The 22,099-nt window shown below is 41.3% G+C and overlaps 1 protein-coding gene across 50 annotated transcripts in view; it reads left to right on the top strand.

The window, feature by feature from the left end:
- The window catches only part of SVIL (supervillin), a 143,576-nt gene that overhangs the window by 46,006 nt on the left and 75,471 nt on the right, over positions 1-22,099 (top strand). For 7 of the 50 annotated variants that reach the window (XM_083579082.1, XM_083579088.1, XM_083579090.1 and 4 more), the window contains one exon: positions 1,832-1,948. The exons of the other annotated variants lie outside the window; for them this stretch is intronic. The gene's annotated coding sequence lies outside the window, so the exon portion shown is untranslated. The remainder of the gene's footprint in view (positions 1-1,831; positions 1,949-22,099) is intronic. 50 annotated transcript variants of the gene reach the window in all.

The following is a 22,099-nucleotide window of genomic DNA, read 5'->3' on the forward strand; positions in this document are numbered from 1 at the left end:
AAGAGCATTCTTGAACAGAAACAATATTGAAAAGGTGGGAAAACTGAGGAAGAGATGACAAAGAATCTTGGTTGGTTTATTGTAGAGATCCTGTGTTCCAGTCCCATACTTAATTTGCAAGAGGAGAAGCTTCACAAAAATCCAGACACCTTTGAGAACACCTGTGCCCTCCTCTTTAGCCCCATGGTTCTCAAGTTGACCAGTGCCAGGCAAGCATAGCCAACTGAGTGTCCTCCCAGGTGTTGTTGGACTTCACCTCCTATCAACCCCAGCCAGCATGGCCAGTGATCAGGGATGATGGGAGATGCAGTGGAATTGCACTTGGAAGGCATCAAGTTGCCGACTCCTGATTTTATCTCCTACTGTTTAAACATGTGCCCTCGTTTTGTCTTGGTCTTAAAGCTAAAGTGCTGCTGCTTAGCTGATTTATTTTTTACTTAACTGAAACATTTATATCCCTGCGCCACCACCCACCCCAACAAAGGCTCGGTAATATGGCTAAAAGTCAAAACACAAATGCACATGCAATCACTATAAAAGAAATAACACAGTCTGTAAACTAACCACTTACAAAAAAAACCAACAGTGGGCAAAATGCTGGCAGAGAAGAGACAGCACAAACATTTCTCTAGGAGTGGAGTTCAGGGTCTTGGTTCCATTGTTGAAAGGACCCTTGTCCTGGGTAACTTCTCCATTAGATTTCAGCTGGTGAAAGGTCCCAGATAAGAGCTCGAAGACCCTTAATGCAGCATTGGGGAGCCTGTGGCCTTCCAGATGATACTGGACTCCCTTTAGCCCCCAACCAGCATGGCCTTAAGGTCAGGGGTGATGGGAATTGTAGGCTAACAACAGAGCTGGTAGGCACCATTTGGCTGCACGTGATTTAAACCCCTTCTGTGCATCACTGCCTTCCTGAGTCTCCCAAAACACAACCCAGCGCTCTTATTCAAGATATAGGTGCCGATAGGCCAAATGCTTTAAGTTAGTGTTGTGCTCCCAGGACTTAAAGGTGTGAACGGCCCATTTTAGGTAGCGGAGAGCAGTTATGAAATCTTTCCTCCTGCGAAAGAGTTATTCAAAGCAGGAAATGGCAATTATTTAATCTGCCTTCATAAAACATGGAAAAATAAAAGCAATTTGTCAAGCACGAGCCCCACCCCCTGCAATAAACCACCTCAGCACTGCCTTGTGTTTATGTGCATAGGAGTAATACCAGAAGGGACTCTACTGTGAGGAATGACTACATAGAGAATAGGCGTTAGAGAATGTGTTCCGTAAATTGTATCCTAAACTGGGATGGGTGGGAGTGGGGGGCTACCCATGTAGTGCCTTCTCAATGTTGCTGGAGTCCAACTCCCATCAGATCCAGCCAGCTTCCGGAGGGCATTTCATTGGCTCCCCCTGCCTTAAGCAGGATGCATGGCCATTAAAGCACAACAAAATTCCTTTTATTATTGAAACAGCTTGATTGTGAAGAACTTTGGACTGCAAACATGGAAAACTTGTGTGTAGTAGTTATTCCCATAGTCATAAGGAGGACCAAAGCTTTAAAAGAAGTCAACACATTTAAGATCCTGCATAGCATGATCTTTCTAATCTACTGGTTTTGCTATTTGCTATCCCATTTTGCTGATTGAATTTGCCATCCAAGTAAATGGGAAGAATTAAGGAATGTGACCGTTTCTTCCATCGATTTCCATTGTTGTTTGCCTCATTTGCCAACTTTATATGTACAAACTGCTAATAGTTGATGTTAATTATAATTATTGATGAGATGCAGCTTTGGGAGTGTACCAGTGTAGTAGGATCTCTCTGACTGCTCATCTTCCAGAAGCATTGCTGCTGATGAAGAAACCTTTCTTTAAGCTTCTACATTTCCTTCCTGAGAAAGATTCCACCCTCTTCTCAGACCGAAAGGCATAATTTCTTCCTCTAACAGAAGTAGTAGGTAAGCGCTTTCTTAAAAACACTATTTCAAGAAATAAAACAATTGCATGGCTGTGCTTGAAAGCTGTTAGATGGAGAGATTTTGTTTTCATTCATAACTTCAGTGAGGAGAATGTATTCCAACTGAAATTTGCTGTGAGCAAATAAGAATGCAACCCAGCTTTATATTAGAAAAAATTAAAATAGAACATGGAGAATTATCAATCTTAAATCTTTACTGAAATAAAAGTTTGCAGGGCTCACTTTCCTACTTGAATGTTGTATTTACTCTGTTAAATAGTCATGCAGCTTGAGACTAAAATGAAGAGGATAGAATCTTGGTGCAAATATTCTTTATTTACGAGATTTCTTACACATCCTTTACCATAAGGTCCAAGGGAGGATTAAAACAATACAAACGTAATATAATATACAGTGCATCACAATATAAAATTATAAAAGCAATTATCACAACTGTGAAATAAAACCATTCCAAATAGAACAGTATGCATTCAACAAAAGATAAGGGCCCCACAAAATGAAAAACCTTTACCTGTTCATGGCCAGGATGCAAAGATGTTGATACAAACCTTGGCTATTAATCAGCTGCTCTGGGTGCCACTAATCACAATTCCTACTGGAGATTTGGAGACTGCTCATCGGAAGCTGTGCCATAACCAAGAGTGATTCAGGCAGCAAGCCTGTAGATTTTTTATTTTATTTTGCTGTAAACGTTTTGTGTCTCACCAGCTACAAATGAGAGCTGGTGGTTTCATAACCTGTAAGGCCAAGGGGTGTGGAACCTGTGACCCTCCAGCTGTTGTTGCAGTTCTACTCTGACTGGCCTTAACCCGCATGGCTGATGGCCAGGGATGATGAGGGTTGGAAGACATCAACATTTGGGATTCAGCTAGGTGGGTAAAGAAAAAGCATTTTATATGTGTTGTATATTCATTATAGAGAAGTTTGGTGGAAGATACAGCAAATGCTAGGCTGCATTTGTGGATCATACTATAGCTTCAAACAGTCTGCTTTCTTAAAAGCGTGGATCTTAAGTGTTTCCAGGTCTGTACAATAGTGTTTGCTATGTTGGGGAGATCTCCTATGATGTCCTCCATGATGGAGCATAAAATAACACAATGCAGGTTATTCCATACTATTTGCTGTTTGAGAAAGTAGAGCAGTCAGTGGATTAATGCTGTTTTCTGGAAATATAAATGATTTGGCTGCCGCATGAATTATTCAGTTTGTATCTTTTGATTCCAGATGGAAACGCAAAACTTATTCACGGTGTTACTAAAACGGCTTGTGATATTGAACTTCACAGAATAACGTGTCACAGACTTTATATAGACGCTGCAGTTGTGCTGGCTCCTGGCTTTTGAGTATGTGGAAGAGCAGCCTGGATATGTCAAAACAATTGATGGAGAGAAGCTTAAGGCTGCAAAGTATTGGAAAAAAAGGCCAAGGCTTCCAAGGACTAGTCTTGAGAATGCTGCTGTTGATCTAACCCGGAAAACGTGGAAGAGGGTGAAACAGGAGTAGATAAGCAAAGTGCTTGGAGGAGGGGGTTACGCTAGTCCTATTAGCATGCTAAGTATCCTGACTTCCAGCAGGGGGGGATTAAGAGGCACATTATACAGAGCTCTTATTTCAGCTGCTGATGTTAAATTTGTGCAAGTGACCCAGATGGAAAGATCAGGTGCAGAGTAGTGAAAGATTGATAATGTTAGATTAAATCTGCATTTACATTGCATTGTACATTTATCAGAGGATCTGCCCATATCAATGAGAAGGGAAAAATGTGTTTGCCATTTAACAGATTCTGGAATTGTTGTAGTACCAGCAGACTGTTACCAGATACTTATAGAACATTTTAAATGCTGAGGGACTAGAGAAGTTGTGAACAAGAAAAGGCATTACACAGTCAAACATGATTATTGTTGTATCTTAATGTTGCTGGGAAGCTCAAGGTTGGGTTAGATGTTTGTCCACAGAGTGACAGCCTACATGGAGTGCAGCAACCAGTCTCAGGAATGAATGTGCCTGATAATTGCACAAAGAAAAATGGGCACTAGACTTTTATATATATAAATATGCATGTGACCACTGTGTTTCTCATTTTTCTTGATTCCTTTTGGAAGTGGGGAGATAGAAATTGGGTGACTCACACCTGTGGACAAGTACAAATGGCTAAGATCAAACAGCTGGGTCACACATGACTTGTGTACAGTGGTAGTAAGTGCATGAAATCCAATGATCCATCTCTACCATCTAGGCTGTCAGTGCTTCAAATAATAAGGCATTTAATTGACTATCCTTCCAGTTCACTCATGAAGTCAATCAAGAGTGTATTTGGGTCCAGTGGCAGCTAGTTGCAGTAGCTGGCAGGTTGTGGGCTGGTTTGTAGCATCTGCAGCATCTGTTTCATGAGATTTTGCACAGTTGAGTATTACAGCAGAAGTGGGCAGGAAGCAACGCAACTTGCCCTGTTCGCATCATTATGTAATTAATGAACCATCTTGCAGTGTAGGAGGATGTAGTGCTGTATTGTCAGGCAGACAAACAAAATACATAATGGTGTTATCAACAGGGAAAGAAAACTTCCTGTATTTCGATCTTCAACCCAACCGAGATGGGAAGATCACCACTCTATAAATCTTGAGAATTTTGCAGTGTTTTATTACCTTTAGCAAAAGTGTATCTGATTTATCTTCCTGCTAGCTCAGCTTGTGTGCACCCTTTTTTTTGGGGTAGGATATATAGGGGGAGTAAAAAGCTGATCTGTTAAGGAACATTTCATATAATATTCATCATATTATATTGATAGGAGTGTTCATGAGGAGCTTTCCTTTTATAAATGCTGGAGCAGGGCTGCTCTGCTTCTCACCAGCCCAGTTGAACTCTGTCCTCCAGCCATGTAAAGCAAGCTATTGTACTAGGGTCTCAGTAAACACCCTGGGTTTTGCCACTTGCCTGGAATGTTAAAAAAGAGAGAATTGCCACATACATGTCATGGCTGGTGGATCTGTGTCTGGCAAGTCACCTTTTCCACTGTGATTGATCATTTGCACTTCCAGCTCTTGGCAGTATGAAATGTTGTTGTGATTGTCTCTCATTTGAGAGGAAACTCAAGCTTGAGTTTATTATTTTTATTTTTATTTTTATTTTTATTATTATTATTATTATTATTATTATTTATTGTTATTGTTGTTGTTATTATAATAATAATAATAATAATAATAATAATAATAATAATAATTATTATTATTATTATTATTATTATTTATTTATACCCCACCCATCTGGCTGGGTTTCCCCAGCCACTCTGGGCAGCTTCCAACAGAATATTAAAATACAATAGTCTATTAAACATTAAAAGCTTCCCTAAACAGGGCTGCCTTCAGATGTCTTCTAAAAGTCTGGTAGTCGTTTTTCTCTTTGAAAAACAAAGTTTGGTAGAAGTTCGTTGCATCTCCCGGTTTAAGTGAATTAAAACAGTTAGTGGGAAAGGAAAGGTTGGCTTCTGTTCGAGATTCAAAAGAGAACAAAACTGAATGCTGACTGATACTCAGAAAGCTTATTTTACATGTGGCGTAAATTACCTTTTGAAGCAAACTGAAGCAGTCATTGGCTCTGAGATTGGAAGGAATCTGAGCATCTGACTGTCCCATTTTCTTCTTCAGAGTGAGTAATTTAAGACACATTATAAACACAGATTAAGTTGCTTCAGTAGTCTCTGCAGTTAAACGAGAAAGTAGGAAAAAAGTGACGTTGTGGTTTGGAGAGGTAAGCCGTACAAATTTTTAAAGCAATCCAAAATGTTTCTTTAGACTTGAGATCCAAAGGTTGTGTTTAGTTTTAACATTCCAAGTAGTTAAAGTTTTAACTGCTGTGTGTAGAGGGCACTGAGACATGGACACAAAAATTCAAATTTCCCTCTGATTAATTAAGCAAATACAGCATTTGTCACACTTACAAAATAATGGTTTCTGCTATTGTTATCCATTTAAAATCTAGCTGGGAGCAGCTGATCAGTGTCTCTGCATGACTAGGACACATAGCAGATGTTAGATTGTCTGTCAGAGAAGAGGCAAGGCCTGAGTCCCAAGCCAAACATGATTTACTGCTTATTTTACATTCTCTTACCCTCCAACATGTTGAGTCCCAAAACTAGGTTCTGTGTCTTCCCAGCTGTGCTTCCACGGAAGTCATGTGACTTGTGCAAAATCACGGAGCCCCAAAGATGTGCTTTCTCCAGGGTGAGGTTTTGGCGCAAAATCATGCAAAATCACAGTGCCCAAAATGACCACCTTGCTCTGGTGGGAAAAAAGGGATGTCCTGTTTTTTTCTGGGACACTTGTGGGGTATGTACTGAACTCTAACTTGCCCAGAGAACCTCTCGCCAAGAAAACCATCCCAGAAGTAAAGTTGGCCAGAATGGCATTTGGTTGAACAAAACATCTGTGCAGACATCTGCATTTGCTGTTATAAAGAACAGTCTTGAAACATCCATTGTTGAGACAAATTTTGTTTTGATTGGCCTTCGTCAAATGTTAGCTTGTAAGAGGACCACCAAGGCATAAAGCATGAAATGTCATTTAAAAATTGGTGCTTTTAATAGTGCATTTATTTTTTTGTACACAGGATTCATGAGTCTAAAAGCATGCTAGTCAATATCCACATTAAGTCTGCAATAGGCTTGCCTTCTTTGCTTTGTTTGTTTGTAAAATGGTGCAGATCAGTGGGGAGATAGATGGAAGAGGCACCATCATGAAAGTGCTTGCTGGGAGGCAAATTGCAACCTACTGCTGAAGACCTTCCTTCTTGCCCCCAAGGTTTTCAGTGGTGAGTTGCTTTGTGTTCCAGGCTAAACTTCTTTGGACTATAGCCTTTTTCTAACTTCCTGTTCACATCAAGGGAGACATCAAAATTGTGTGTGGGGATCACAAATTTTAATGTTTTTTAAGGAAATTGTTTATGCGCAGAACCCCATCACCTAAATTCTACAATCTAGATTTCCGACTGGAGTTTAAAAAGGCGCAGGGGTCAGATTTGCAAAACAATTGCAGAAAGGAACTGTTTTATTCCTTGCCTCCCTTCTCATGAGTTCCATTCCTTGCTTTGCTGCCTCTGCCTATTCCCATTTGCTTTCTTAGCTCTGCGAGCCTTTTCTGATTTGTCCACCGCACCAATCTTACTACCTGTTCCCTTTCCTGGACTGCATCTCTGACAAATTGTTCCACATTGTCTTTCATTTGGGCAGCTTAGCCTGACTTTGCAAAGAGATTGTAGACGTATCCCCAGCGTCAGGCACAGACATGTAGAGGAAGTGCCATAGCTCAGTGATAGAGCTGCTGCTTTGCGTGCTGAAGGTTCAATCCCTGGGATCTCCAGGAAGGGCTAGGAGAGGCCTGGGGAGCTGCAGCCAGTCAGTGTTGAGAGTAAGCCAACTTCCTATTTTCCAAAGAATAAAAAGTATTTATGAAGAAATTAGTTCCCTAAGGCTTAAGGCTGATTTTCTGTTGCTTACACATTGTTTTGAAACATATTGTATTTCTGTTATTTTCGTCTTTAAATCTATCTGAATTGTGCAAAGCACTTTGGTCCCATGCTAGCATGAGGAGGCGAGACATGAGCATCCCACACAACAACAAAGTAACTGCCACATAAATGGGGTGGGGGTGATCTGGAAAGGTCCCTGGGGTGCTCCTCAAAAGCCTTGGTGGGAAAAAAAAAATTCCTTGATTGAGAGGGATTTCAGAGGGTAAGCAAGGGCAGCCAGCTGAATAACCGTATCTTAATTAAACTCTTAATTCAGCCTGACCACTGGATGATTATTTTTCTTCTTCTTGGCCGCTTGGAACATTGCAATGGGCAAGCCGCCATATTTCCCAGATCAAGCTGTTTTTATGATAAGTGCAGAGACTTGTTTTTCTCTGCTTTTTTCTACAACCTTGGAGGATAATGCGCTTATATTTAAAGCAAAACATGTCCGTTTTGTGTATTATGGGAAGCAGAAGCACATGGCTGTGCGCTTGGCGCCAACTGAAGATTTCATTCATTTTGCCAAGCCATTGCCCGCTTGCATGTGGCCAGTACTCATTTATGAAAACAGCTAGGCGCACAGATGGCTCTTACTTGTTTCCAAATAAAGGCACAGCTAAAAAGAGTTCCGTTAACCGTCTGGAATGTAAGGAGTTGCGCAGGGAAAGGACCTCAATTTGTGGGCTGAATGGAGATGATTTTCCGGTTGCAAGCTCGGTGGTGGTTGTTATGTAATTTACAAAACCAAGAAATTTTGAAGGTTTCAAAAGGTAGTCTTCTATATATAGTTGCAGAGCTCATTTTTGTAGTCCTTGCTACAACACTGAAATTGCATTCTTTGAAATGGCATTTTAAGTGCTGAATGTTGAAGAGAACGTTCACTTTCTAGAGCTTCTCTAGTGATAAGAAAGGCTTGGCTCCTAAGCAAGAAAGCTGGCATGCATTGTGCCTTTTGTATCTTTGACTGAAATTGGCAGAGTGCATTCGTTTTAAGAAATGAATGAAAAGCCTATGTGTAGGCCCATTTTCATTCTTCATCTTGGACGTATCCAAGCTGCCTAAGTTTGGTACAGATTATATTGAGGACTGAGCAATGTGCTAGATTTGCATGTGCAGGGAAATTTTAATGTTGGGGTTTATTCAAATACATGATACCCCACGAGCATGGTATATGTGCTACCATTCACAAACAAACTTTTCCTTGACGTGCTAGTTTTCTAAGTGCCTCTTTCCCATGTTAGCTTTCTAGGTGCAGGGTGTGTGTGTGTAGCCAGGCTAGCATAAAGTAATGGAGGTGAGATATCGCTCATGAAGCTCCTAAATGCAAAGATAAAACAGCCTGTTGCTGTTGTTTAGTCGTTTAGCCTGAGAAACCTCAAAAGACTGAAACAGACAGACAAAACAAAAACTTTGCTGCTGAAACCACAAAGAACTGTAGCTTCGTTCTCACACATTCAAGAGATAATGACGTAAATCTAAGTTGAACCTCTTTGGGTTGCAGATGCAAGCTCATATGACACTGTGTTTTGTGGTGTGTGTGTACGTGCAGTGTGTACACACACACTGTGTTATATGAGTTTACATCTGCAGCCTAAAGTTGTACAAGTGAGATTTACGTCATCCGTTGCATGTGTGAGAGAGAAGCCATAGTTCCTCATGATTCGAGCAACAAAGTTTGTGTTTTGTTTGTTTCAGTCTTTTCAGGTTTTTTCAGGCTGTTTCGTTTTTTGCACTTAGAAGCTTCCTGAGAGAGATTCAACCTCCTTTATATTATGCTACCTGTCTGCCCACTGCCTGCATGCCTAGTCCCACAAGGGTATCTGCCAGGATAAACCATGCTTCCTGAAAAGATCTTTTAATTCCCCCCCTCAACCCCAGAGCTGCCTCCAATATTTTTCGGGGGGGGTGGGGAGTGTGTCCTCTGATAGATCGCTTCAGCTGCTAGTGGGCTCTGGAGAAGTGACCTGGTAGCTGAATGTAGCCACCTTTTCTGTTTCCCTGAATGCGACAGTGATTCCACTTCAGAGACCTAGAATTGTGAGAAATTAAAAAGTGTGGCTAGGTCCAGCTGCCTGGTGCTGGCCAGAGAACAGTCCTACCTCGGGTTGAAGTAGCTTCAGGTTAAGCATTTTTGGGTTGCACTCCACGGTGACCCAGAAGTAACGGAGTGTGTTACTTCTGGGTTTTGCCGCTCGTGCATGCGCAGACGCTCAAAATGACGTCATGCACGGAAGCGGCGAATCGCGATGCGCTGTCTCGGGTTGTGTTTGCTTCAGGATGCGAACGGGGCTCCAGAACAGATCCCACTCGCATCCAGAGGTACCACTATACTGGGGCAGAACATTTATTTGAAGGGGACCCAGTGCAGCCATTAGCAGCAGGCAGGCCCTGCTAGAATATCTGCGTTCTAGTAGATTCAAAGAGCTGATACTAGCCTTGTTTGTTTTTTGGACAAACCTGGACCTGTGTGAAAACAACTGTGAAGGCCACAGTGTCAGCTACACTAGTACAGATGGCTATAATAAGGTGTCTTAAGACATTTCTGCACCTACTCTTCAAAAATTGTGTAGCAATTAGCCTGAGACTTTGGAGAACTTCTGCCGGTTGGTATTGTAGACCGTAGCTGGCTAGGTAGATCAAGGAGATGACTTAGCATAATTCAGATTCATGTATTCAACTGTGGTGGGGGGTTTAAATGACTGTGATGCAACACTGTCACTCATTTCTTTAATGGGTTTTGAAGTGGGTAAAATGCTGCCTCCTGTTTATAACAGAAGTTGTGCAAAAGCACGCTTTGCTGTTGACATTTTCTGATATGTAAACAAGTAGAGCCCCTCTCTCTCAAAAGTTTACAAGCATAACTAATTGTATTGAACATTAAGAGAGCTCAGAAACCAAGGGATTTAAAACTATAAACTTCTGACTAACATTCAGATGAGTAAATACACACTTTCTAGAGTTTAAAAAGCTGCATAGGGATTTTGGCAAAGATTTTGGTGAAAATAGCTGTTTCCCCACCCGCAATTACCCTCTTTAAAAACACTTGTGTCAGATCTCCAAACTGCTATTTGAACATAGGGGAGTTTGGGGGTCGAGGGAATTTGGAGGCCTTCCAAGAAGGAAAGTTTGAGAGGGAAGAAGCAAGATGTTGGTGTGCAGGAGCATCTGCCCCCTTGAATTTTGGCTTACAAATCAGGTAATACTACACCTTAAGTACGTACATGTATCATGGGGTAAATTGGTAAATATATTGCTTAAACGAGCAACTTGCTGAATAAGAAGCTTCTGCAATATTGGAGCTTTGGAAGCAAAAAGATTTGAGACCCTCAAATTTGACTGCTGTTTTTCTTTTTGAATAATTGTCTGCAGCAAAAGAAATACATAAATGGGCTGTGAATACGTTTACCGCCCCCCCTCCTGTTGTGCAGTGAAGTTAGAGCATGTGAACTTCGGGATCTTAGGGACTCAGTCAGTGCTCCATTTCTGACCCTGGAAGGATGAGGATTTTAGGCTGTTGGGGCAGCCATATGCTACATGAAAGTCTTGGCATGTCACCTACTCAAAGAGTCCCATGGAGTTTATTATTGCATTCCTCTTGATAAGTTACAACTAATTGAAATAGGCCTTGGCAGAAAAGCCAAATCCAAAAGGGATTATTTGCACACATGGTAAATCACTTAAATATGGCTTTATTGTCCAAAGATGAGAATGAAATGGAAGCATCTGTCCAATAAAATTATTTGAGTGAGATCATTCCTCTTCAATCATCCACCTCAGTTTTTCTGGATCTAATTATATATATAAAAAACGCAGAAGCTCCCTTTCCACAGAAATTCTTTGGGTTCTTTGGAGCACAGTCCTAATTGTAATGGACCCGTTGACTTTTCAGAATATGATCTAGGGATTAATGAGTGCAGTATCCCAGGACAGGAGCTTAGCTGCAATGAAGAAATGCCCCAAGGGGGTGTCATTAGTTTCATTTCCACCCTCTCCTTCTTCCATGGTACTCAAGGCTATGTAACTGGAGTTCCCAGGCATTCTCCAATCCTCACAGAGACCATACTTCATACTTCAAGGTTGCTGCATCACGAGCTTTCACAAGCTCCGTCCAATAAGAGTTCAGTCATGAAAGTCACTTTCAAGAGCAGAAGAAATAGGTTCTCCATAATAATCCACATGCTGCTGATGGTATTTGAGCCCAGAACGTTAAATGGGGTTTTCCCCAACTCAGGCACACTTCCATCAGTTTTAAGAGTTACTCAAAAAATAGCCTGCGGTTAGGAATGATGTCATTTATCATGTGTGATTAATAGAACTCACCTAGGTCACCTGAATAAAGTTTGTAATGTGTATTTCCTCTTAGACTTTATTTGGTTAATTTGGTGTTTGTTTGTGTGTGTGTGTGAGGCTATGCCAAATTTTGGATCTATTTTTTGCAGCTATTTTTTATTCTATGTTATGCATTGAATTTTATTACCTGCATATGGGTTTCCTGGCAGTGGCTTTTTTCTAAATAACATAGGAAGCTGCCTTCAGGTAGGTCAGGGCATTTCCCCATGTAGCCCAGCATGATCTACTCTGGCTTGCCCTGGTTGTCAGAGGTCCTTAGGTAGGAGTCTGCTCCCATCATCTACTACCCAATCTTTTTAGACAGGGAAGCCAGGGATTGGACTGGGATTCTTCTTCATGCAAAATATGGGTTCTGTTACTGAATTGTGGTTCATCCCCTGATAACTTATTATGAATTTATACAGCCCACCCTTTAGAAACCTCCGTGGTATCACTGAACACAAACAAAAAAACTTCTATGGTTCCTCACCCCTCCCTTTTTCTCTAAAATCTATGTCCAACTTTGTTTTCTTTGTTCCTCTTCATAGGATATGCCTGGCTGCTAGTTGATTGCACTATGCCAGCGTAGACTCTTGACATGAATGAGTTTTCGTGGCTGTGTGTCATGTGCTGTGCTCAGAGTTCTGCTCTTTTTGGCCCAAAAAGATATTACAAAGACCAACATGTTTGAAAAGCAAGGATGCAACTAGGAATGGAAACAACAGTCTCTGCTACCAAATACTTTTTGCTGGGGTTTGTTTGTTTGGCCTTGTAATGTTGTGAAGGCATTTTAGGCTTACAAATCTCCTTCTGATCTGTATTCCTAAATTAATTGGCTCAAACTGTCTCGTTGTGTGAATATTTGCATTTACACAACAGGAAAGTCTGTTTCAAATTACTTCAACTAATGGGAAGAGCTTTTTTCTTTGTTCAAGCCAAATATATTGTACAAAGCCCAATTAAGCATTGTAGAGTCAAGTAAAGGACGGCCCTTGGAGATTGGCTATATATGTGGGGACATAGCCTTGTACAAGGGGACACAGATTTGAATAAATATTCCTTAAACCAGGTTGAGGATGAATGGGTGCCCATTTCCCCATTCTGTCTGTATTTCACAGTTGTGTGTGATATTTATACATAGAATCATAGAACTGTATAGTTGGAAGGGGCCCTGAGGTTTATTTTGCAATGCAAGAATCATACCCACAGCCATCTCTGGGTGGGATCAAACCATCAACCTTCTGGTTAATATGTTTGTGAATATTTGATTTCTTTTTTTCATTTGCATTCTTGGTTTTGTATTTAAAAAAACACCTGAATGCCCCGGACCCAGAAACTGCTAAAACTTCACTTTTATAGAGGTGGGCACAATTGCTGATGTTCAATTAAAAGGTAAAGGGATCCCTGACCATTAGGTCCAGTCGTGACTGACTCTGGGGTTGTGGCGCTCATCTCGCTTTATTGGCCGAGGGAGCCGGCATTTGTCCACAGATAGCTTCCGGGTCATGTGGCCAGCATGACTAAGCCGCTTCTGGCAAACCAGAGCAGCACACGGAAATGCCGTTTACCTTCCCGCCGGAGCGGTACCTATTTATCTACTTGCACTTTGACGTGCTTTTGAACTGCTAGGTTGGCAGGAGCAGGGACCGAACAACGGGAGCTCACCCCGTCACAGGGATTTGAACCGCCGACCACCTGATCAGCAAGTCCTAGGCTCTGTGGTTTAACCCACAGTGCCACCTGTATCCCAATTAAGCAAGGGTATTTGATTAGCAGCATCTACCTGCTACTTAGCCTCTTAATTCCATTGGAAGCATAAGGGTGTACTTAGCTTTTCACACATGACTTCTCCTTTTTGCCTTTATTTTTGTTAAATAAATCATGACGCAGTATAATATGACATGTGTTATTATTCATCTGAGGTTGTATTTACCTAATTTTAAGACCTACTAAGCAACAGATTGTTATTATGTAAAACCACAGAATTCAAAGAGGGTGTACTTTCTTTTTCCCATGACCGTATGTCCTGCTCAAGAACCAGACTCCTAAAGGCTAGCATAAAAAAATTACAATTAAATGCAGTTGTTAGGTTGCTTCTATTAACACCAAAAATGAAAGATGGACCTTTGCTCTTAGGAGCTTGCTATTTAAAATGTTGCATTTTAGTCACATTTGAGACACCAGGGACAGTCAGAGGGTTGAGGGTGAGGGTGATAGAGAAGGCCCTCCCTTTCAATGCAAGGAATTGCATTTATGAGGTTCCACATTCAGCCTCTGACCTACTCAGTTAAACTTAAAAGATACTATGTCAGTGGAAATGAAAAGGACCTTTGCCCGTCATCCTGGACAGTTGCTACCAGTCAAGAGCACACGATTAAGCAGAATGCAACAATTCATGTAATTGCAAGTGGATTGGACATTCTTAACCCTGCTTAGTAGGTTTGAAATATCTGCACTGAACTCTTGGAATAATGTTGAGAGTAAATGATAAGAGGGAGGTTTGCAGACCCTTTTCTCAACAGCACATTCTATTCATAAGCCACCCAGCCCTAACAGTGATGGGATAAGCATGAACTTCATTAGAAGCAAAGCACATGCAGTCACATTATATTATGCAGCTTCTGTTGCAGTTTGCTGACTGCGTTTTTAAATCTCTACAAAAGGGGCATTATCTTATTTCAAAGCTTAAGCCCAAACAAGACTAATTTATAGATTTAAGACTTGCTATAGATTTAAGACCAATGAAAAGTCAAATGGTAAACCCAATGGCTATGATTGCGGGATGGCATTTTTGCCCTACTCTCTTTTCCCCCTGATTGAAATCATTGGGGCTGATCTCATGGCTAGCCTATTCGCATTGACTTCAATGGGACCAAAGTGCAACGAAGTTAGCCTGCATCTTCCCCTACCCATTGAATATATGGTACATGGAAGGTGAGCATGGAAACATGTTTTGGCCACATACCTTCTGAAGTGGTACAGTTTAGCAAGAGCTGGTCCATGTGATTCTGCTGCTCTTGTGTCGCTTTGCTTGAGCTGCAGCCTAGCCTCTTCAAGAGAGATAACAAAAGTTCATGAGGTTCTTGTTGGCCCAGGCAAAGCTTCTCCTGGCCATCAGATGATGTGCCAGGTCTGTTAGGAATATTTTGTGGGCATATGAATCAACAGCTTTGCTTGATCTCCCGTAGAAGTGACAGAGTTTATCATCCTGTGACTTGCCAAGGAGCCAGGGTGTGTTTCCTACCCCATACCTATTAGTACCTTAATTAAGAACAAAATGACGTGCTGAGGACTACTGAAACATGGTAGCAACAGCACGAGGGGGATCAGTTGCTCCCTAAAGGAAAGGAGAGAAGCTGATTATGGGGAAGGTGGGTGAAGAAGAAGTGTGGGCCTGTTTCTTAACAACGAGAGCTTGGACAGGCTCCTGACCAATATAGCAAGCTACCTCAGTCACAAGTCTGGCAGAGGAGGGTGAACTGTTTTTGCCATTACTCTATCCTAAATATAATGAGTGTTCTCACTGCTGATCTTGCATAGATGCTTCATTAGTAATCCCGGGGATGACAGCAGCTAGCAAATTTAAAATGACTTTGGGAGCAGTCAGATTCTGGGTGACCTGAGGACTGAATCTGGAGCCACAGAGAATCAAAAACATTAAAATGGCAGAGTGACACCAATCCAAATTGTTAAGTTCTTAATTCAGTAGCATTGTACTTCAATGTGGGGCTTGCTGTAATCCTATTGTATGTTGTTTGCCCTGAAAGGACAGTCTTCCCTGATGACTAAGTAAAGTAGTAGAGCCAAGCATACATGACTATCAGTCAATTTCTGCCTCAAGTGGGCAAAAGCCCCTCTTGCCATCTTGGACTGCAAAAAGTCTAGTAGTCCTACTGGTGGGTTTCTGGTGACTGCAGAATGTTCATACATCTTTGAATATGTTTTGCATGTTCTCTACCTGTATCCTATGAGCTGCTTTAAACAGAAATTAAAAACGTAGAATAGGTCCCCAGAAATGGGTAAACTGGAATGGTCTGAAACCACATGAGGCCACCACCTTGTTGAAGCTAAACAGGGGCTAGTCTACCAGATGGGAGACCACCTGGGAGCCACATACATGCCACTATGAGCTCCATGGTGGAAGACAGGCAGGATATAAATGTAAGGAAATAAAATCTTTAGAAAAGAGTTAACACTGCTATTCTATATAATTGTTGCTTCTGATTGCTTTTTACCTCATGCACTTTGAATTAACAATTTACTTTATAAAGTCCATAGTTGCATCCATTTAATTCACTTTTAATCAAGTTTTTAAAACTGGAAATACTTTGACATGTAGGAAAGCATTTTATTGTATCTTTTAATATGACATACAACATCAGTTGGTCTTTACAAATGTGATCCATCCTCTTGCCCAGTTCATGTTGCTCCGTGATATTTTTTTGACAGTGCATCCTTTTCTTCCCTCACCCCCACCATATGTTGTTGATTTAAAGATTTCCTATGACTGGATATAAAACTTTCTGCAGCAATTGGGAGAGGATAGCTGAGCACCCTCTGTCTGCCAAAAGGTAGGCTGTCAGTTGCTTGAAAGGTAAACACTACATGACCTATAAGCCAGCCAGTCAACTTGCACATTGCCTTATTAGGTAAGTAGCTGGAAATGGAGTCTGGGGACAGAATTTGCTGGATGGCAAACTGAGCATCCGCCTGGGGGAGAGAGAGAGAGAGAGAGAGCCCAACCTCCCAGTAGATATGGCCCAATAGACATTCACTGGACTGAAATCACTCTTCACTTGCATTTTCATTAAGTGTGGAAATTCATTTTGCAGGCACCAGAACATGGGGTTAACAGATCCATCTTAATAGCTCATAAATTAGAAATATATTGCTCTTCTTCCATTGTATCTAGAACAACAAGGTCAATACTATACAATACTGTATAGTAATATTGCTATCAGTGTATGCATTTTTCCATTGTTGGTTTTTGTTAATTCTTGGTTGTATTGACATATTTATAAGAAAGAAAGAAACTATTGCAAATAATACATTTCTTCATATTTGTCTTTCCCCCCTTTAGTTTGCCACAGACTTCAGGGGAATTTCGGGGAGGAGAGCATGGAAAGCAGGCTTTTGTGTGGCTAAGGTTGACTAATGACCTGATAACTTGGTCTGATAAAGCAGATAGGATCAGGTGTAAAGCACATTGAAAGAGTTGCATTTGTGCAACAGTTCAAGACCATTGAAGTGCATCATTTAAACCCTGAGTCAGATGGTGGGTGGTGTCAATTAGTGCAATCAGTTCATTCTAACTGGATGCATTTCCTTGCATTTGTGAAGCAGTGTCCATTGGTATTAACCTAAAAAATGTGGGTGACTGCCCATACAGCAGTTTTTGCCCTTGGTTTTAAGAAAAGCTAGCCCTAAAAATGGTTTGAGCATATAAAGTAGACTAGCCACAATGTTTTGTGGACTGATCGGTACAGAGTTTAGCACCATTTTTTTTTTTTACAGTTTCATAATGGATCTGGAATGGTCTTTGGATAAAATATTAGGATATCAATACTCAGAAAATAAATGACACAAAACCAAAATCAGATCTGAAGCATAGAGGAGCTGTGTGTCCTTTATGCTCTGTTTATAGGCAACAACAACAACCACAAAAAGCCAGTCGATTGCTTGCGTAGTACATAATAGCAGTGCTTGTGCACAGGATGTGGCGCTTTGGCGGGGGGAGTATCCAAGCCAACCCCATATCTTCAATTCACTCTTGTTGACTCAACTAGAGGAAATGCATTCATTATTTTCCAGTCATACTGCCAACGATCATGTTACATCAACACCATGGTTGGTTGTTCCATGTTGTGTAATGACCAGAGTAGTTGTAATCAGGATGTTTTCTTATCTAAAAGACCCCTCCTAAAAATGTCCAGAATGTCTTAGTTGAATTACCTTTGCCAGGTGTTGTACTGTCTTTGTCTCTCCTTTTAAAAGGAACTGCAGTCTTAGAAGTGACTTAACACTCAGCAAGATATGGCTTTATTTTGGAGATGAAAGATTTGGGAGTCCCTCTCTCACAAACATATTTGCAGGATGGATTTCTGCCCCTCTACCCTGGGGGGTTGTGTTTGGAACTGGATGGAGGGCAATTTGTTTTTGTTTGGCAGAGAAGAATGCTTCTTGGAAGTAAATAAACTGCTGAAGACTGACAAGGATTTGGGGAATGAGTATCGGGGTTTTTTCCAAAGGAAGATGCATATGTATAAGTTAAAGTAGAGAGGCTGTGTGCTTTCAACACATCTGGCATCAACAATTTGCAATTGTTCTGTAAACGTGCTACATGTTTCTGTTCTTGGACAAATACTTTCTATTTTGATCCTCACCTATGACCTCTTTGAAACAGTTTCTGCAGTGCAGTACAAAATTCTGCTTCTACAGGGATATGTCCAAACTTTCCATACTCTGCAACACCGTCTTGCATCATTGTATAACAATAGCTGTGACTGGAGGAAAGTGAAATGGATTAAACATTTTCCTTGCTAGAGGGATGATCTCATGTCAGGAAATTTTATACCCAGTTGGAAGCTCATATAAATAACATCCACTAAGAGAACAGAGTAACACTTGCAAATCTTCTTGGGAGGGGGAAGAGCAGCAGGAAGCTCTCTGAGATCCACCCATGTTTTATGTTTACAAGTCCGTGTATCACCTTCACCTCCCCAGTAATTACGTGTACTGGGATTAAAGCATGACCCACCACCACTCAGTGTGTAGTCGTTGCTGAAAAATATGCAGCCCATTCTGAGTTGCAACCTGGCACCAGAAATTGTATGGGGTTTGTATGGCAGTATGTCATTGCTACGTACTTAAAGGACTTGGGGCACAGGCCTACGGCACAAATCTGGGGAGCAGACTTACAGAAGACTCAGCAGGGATGGGGCTGATCTGCACCAGCCTAGCCTCTGCTCCGTACCTGCTGACACCAGGCAGGTGCGTTTCACAGTATTCTTTTTTGCACCTGCTAAAAACATCTTTGTTTAGAGAAACCTACCTAGATATGAACACTACTGGTGAGTGTTTTTAGTTTGTCATTGATCTTATTCTTGGAATGTTTGGCTTTAATTATATTGATCTACTCTTTTTGCATGAAATGGGCAAAACCATACTTACCTTACTTTCCTTTAATCGGGCTTGCTTACTTTCCCCTTCACCCACTGATGACAGATGTAGGAACTTAAGAAGAGCCCTGCTGAATGAGGCCAGTGACCTATCTGCTCCAGCATCCAGTTCTCACAGTGGGAAGCCCAAGAGCAGGAGCTGAGCACTACAGTTCTCTGCTCACTTGTGATTCCCAGCAACTGGTCTTCGGAGGTCTACTGCCTCTGATGGTGGAGGAAGGACATAGCTGTTGTGGCTTGTAGCCACTGACAGCTTTATCCTTTATGAACTCCTGTTCTAAAACCATCCATGCTGGTGGCAGTTGCTAGTACTTGCAGGGCAGGTTCCATAGTTTAACTATGTGCTGTGTGGCGAGGCAGCCCTGTTTAGGGAAGTTTTTAATGTTTGATGCATTACTGTATTTTAATATTTTGTTGGAAGCTGCTCTGAGTGGCTGGGGAAGCCCAGCCAGATGGGCGGGGTATAAATAAATTATTATTATTATTATTATTATTATTATTATTATTATTATTATTACTGTCCTGAATTGCCCAACATCCATTTTATTGTTCTAGTGTTACGATAGAAAGAGAGAGAAAACATTTCTCTATCCACTTCCTCCACTCCATGCATAAATTTGTACTCCTCTGATCTGCTTTTTCTCTAAATGAGAAAATGCTGCAACTGTTCTTGATCAGCAAGTTTCTCCTTGATCATTTTGGTTTCCCTTGTCTTGACCATTTCCAGCTCTGCAACACCCTTTGGGAGGGGACGCACATATAGCTGAAATTTCTGGGTCCCTTGCACATAGGACTCTGTCTGTTGTCTCTGCTTACTTTAGTTCTCATAGTCCCATTGCCCTTCCTCTCATCAAGTTAAGTCTACGATATTAGTTGCATTTTCTTAGAGCCCTGTTGAAGGCTGAGAGTCCTCTTGGGAGGACAGTCTTAACGTGGATGTTTTGTGGCGCATTAGATCTGTCAAACTTCATCTGCATTCATGCTCATGTGTCATTGTGTAAAGATGCTTTGTTCCCTGCTGAATTTTTGACCTCACAGACCTGTGTGAGGAGAGGAACCCACACCACTGTCTGTACCATATTAAGGCTTGTGTTCCCTGGTGGAGTTGGCTGCTGTTCAGAGACCTTGAGTTGACTTTCACATCCAAGGGGCTGGTTGGAACTTGTATGAATACATTTTTTAAAAATAAAAATAATTATTCACATTTATGCTGTTTGGAAAGTCCTTGCAATATTTGGAAGCCTGCCCCCATCGTCTAAAAGCTTGGTCAGCTAACAATTAAATACATAAAATATCTGCTAAAATCAAAGCAAAGCAAAATCAAGTGGCTTTTTAGGTGCCCTTCCAGAGGAAGGAAGTGCCACAATTTGTTTGTTGGGCCTCTGGCGTGCTTTGGTCATCCAAGACATGGTGATACCTCTAAGAAATCCTCACAAATCAGGGACCTTAGATACTGACTTGATAATAAAACTTTATAGCCTCCAAGTGGAACTGAACAATGTAAGCTACACTTAAGGAGGGCAGAAAAGCAATATGGTTTCTTGACATTTCAGTGTGTGTTCACCAAGGCTGCCCCCACCATTACCCAGAATAGCATTTCTGCACACAGTGGCAGGAGAGGGAGAGAGAAAGAATGAGAATTGCTGCCACTTTTTCAGTGTAGCCTTTCAGGAAGATAGGAAGCAACCATCTAGCTCAGCATTATCTTCTCTGATGGGTAGTAGCTCTCCAGACAAGAGCATTTCCCAGCCCCCTACCCTGAGACAGAAAAATCTGTGTGTATGAAGTAAGTCTCTACTCTTGCCATTTCATTAAAAAATATGGTTGTGTGGCATAATAGACCTCAGCCACCTTTTGACGTTAGACGAAATATCAATAACTTCCAAGAGATCTTTTAGTTGCATGAGATAATCACTAGATGGCTGTATGCTGGAATATCCCTGTGTTGTGCTTCTTTGCAAAAAATCGCAGGAAAATCTTCATTTCAGCTACTTAATCCTGACACTTGAGAAGGGAGTGGATTTGAGTCTTAAGCACATGATGAGCTAGGAAGCTTAAAATGATCTCTTTGCCCCCTTCCCTTTAATATCCCTCTTGTGTATTTCACTCTCAGCAAATCACTCTAAAGAATAGTACCTTATGTTGATATCAGCGCTGGGCAAAGGCCAGCCATTGCAGAATCTTCCTGTGACCATTCAGTGGGACATATTGCCGGAGATGAGATTATTGGGCAGTAACATGCTTAATTCACATGCTATTTTAATGCCTCTCTTGAGCTATTGGGACACATCAAAATACAGTTAGACTTGTATTATAAATACATGCCTTTCCTAGGGCTGACAGCTTTAAAACAACAAATTCATAGGAAGCTGCACTGACCAGCAACAGTTTTCCAGGGTTGCAAATTCCTCTCTTTGACAAAGCCTACCTGGATCTGCCAGGGATGGAACACAGGACCTTTTGCATGCAAAATCAGGTGTTCCTGTTTTTTGTCAAATAAGGTTAGCATCGGAGCAACCTTTAAGGGGATGGAAGGCTTTTGGAATGTTGTTATCTATGGATATCCACTGTATTTTTTGAACATGTGAACTGTGGAAATATAGGCCAGAGGGACAAGTTCACAAATTCCATATATGCAGCATTTTTTAAAAAATACCCATAGTTAAAACATTCAGCTCCAAACCACTATTTAAACTTCCCATGTTCAAAGTCCGTTTGGAAGCTAGATGTGAAAAGCTATTCACAGTGGAAGTGCTATCAATGCATTCCTGCCACCATTTTCCCTTTTGAACAGTTGTGCCTAGTCCCTTTAGAACTTTTGAATTTAAGGAGTATTCTGGAGGTTTTGAGAGATCATCTCCTGAACTACCAAACTGGAGTGAGGGTGTTTGGGGTGCATACGGAATGCATATGTGGGCAAAGGGCATCAGTTACTTTTCATGAGTCTGTGAAGACTAGAATAAGAACTTACTCCTTTAAATGAGACACCTGGATAATCTACTCTCCCCTCACTGGAGAAACCATGCTTCCATCCCTTTTGGTTGGTTTGGTTAAAAAAGAAAGAAAGGGGGGTGATATGATTTTAACCCTACTTAACTTTGAAGTCTCTTCATTTGAAA

Source organism: Podarcis filfolensis (genome assembly GCF_964270895.1).
Source record: "Podarcis filfolensis genome assembly, chromosome: 12".
Lineage (NCBI taxonomy): Eukaryota > Metazoa > Chordata > Lepidosauria > Squamata > Lacertidae > Podarcis > Podarcis filfolensis.